We start from the raw sequence: 510 nt of genomic DNA on the forward strand, positions 1-510 counted from the left end.
ATCAACAAGAACCGAGGGAGCATTCAGGCGTTTGCGGGGAACAAGAAGACATTCGACGACTGAGAAAATGGCCGTTGGTGACGTGGTAGGCGCTGATTGGTGTGGGGGGAAGGGGGGAGAAAGGGAGGGAAAGAGGGAGGGAGATGGGGCAGGTCGGACGTGGAGGAAAAGGGCGAGAGCGGAACGGGCCCATGCTGCCGGGGTGCGTCGAGGCGGGTGGGGGGAAGAGGAGGGTAGAGCACAAGCGGCCAGGGCGTGAAGGGAGGGAGGAAGTGATGAGCTTGGAGGGTGGTGGGAAGGTGGGTGGGCAGAGGCCCCATGCCGCGGGGTTTATTTTAAATAATGCTGCAGAAAGCAGGACCCCAGGAGAGCAGTGTGGAAGATGAAGGCGGTCGCCAGGGAGGAAACCCGCCGTGGAAAGGCGGAAGGCGTGGGGCCGCGGGTGGCGAGGATGTTGCGAGGAGGGAGGTTCGGCACCCGTCGCGCCCCCGGCTGCAAGGGCCTGACAGG

The sequence above is a fragment of the Nannochloropsis gaditana genome (genome assembly GCF_000240725.1).
Source record: "Nannochloropsis gaditana CCMP526 unplaced genomic scaffold scaffold323, whole genome shotgun sequence".
Lineage (NCBI taxonomy): Eukaryota > Eustigmatophyceae > Eustigmatales > Monodopsidaceae > Microchloropsis > Microchloropsis gaditana.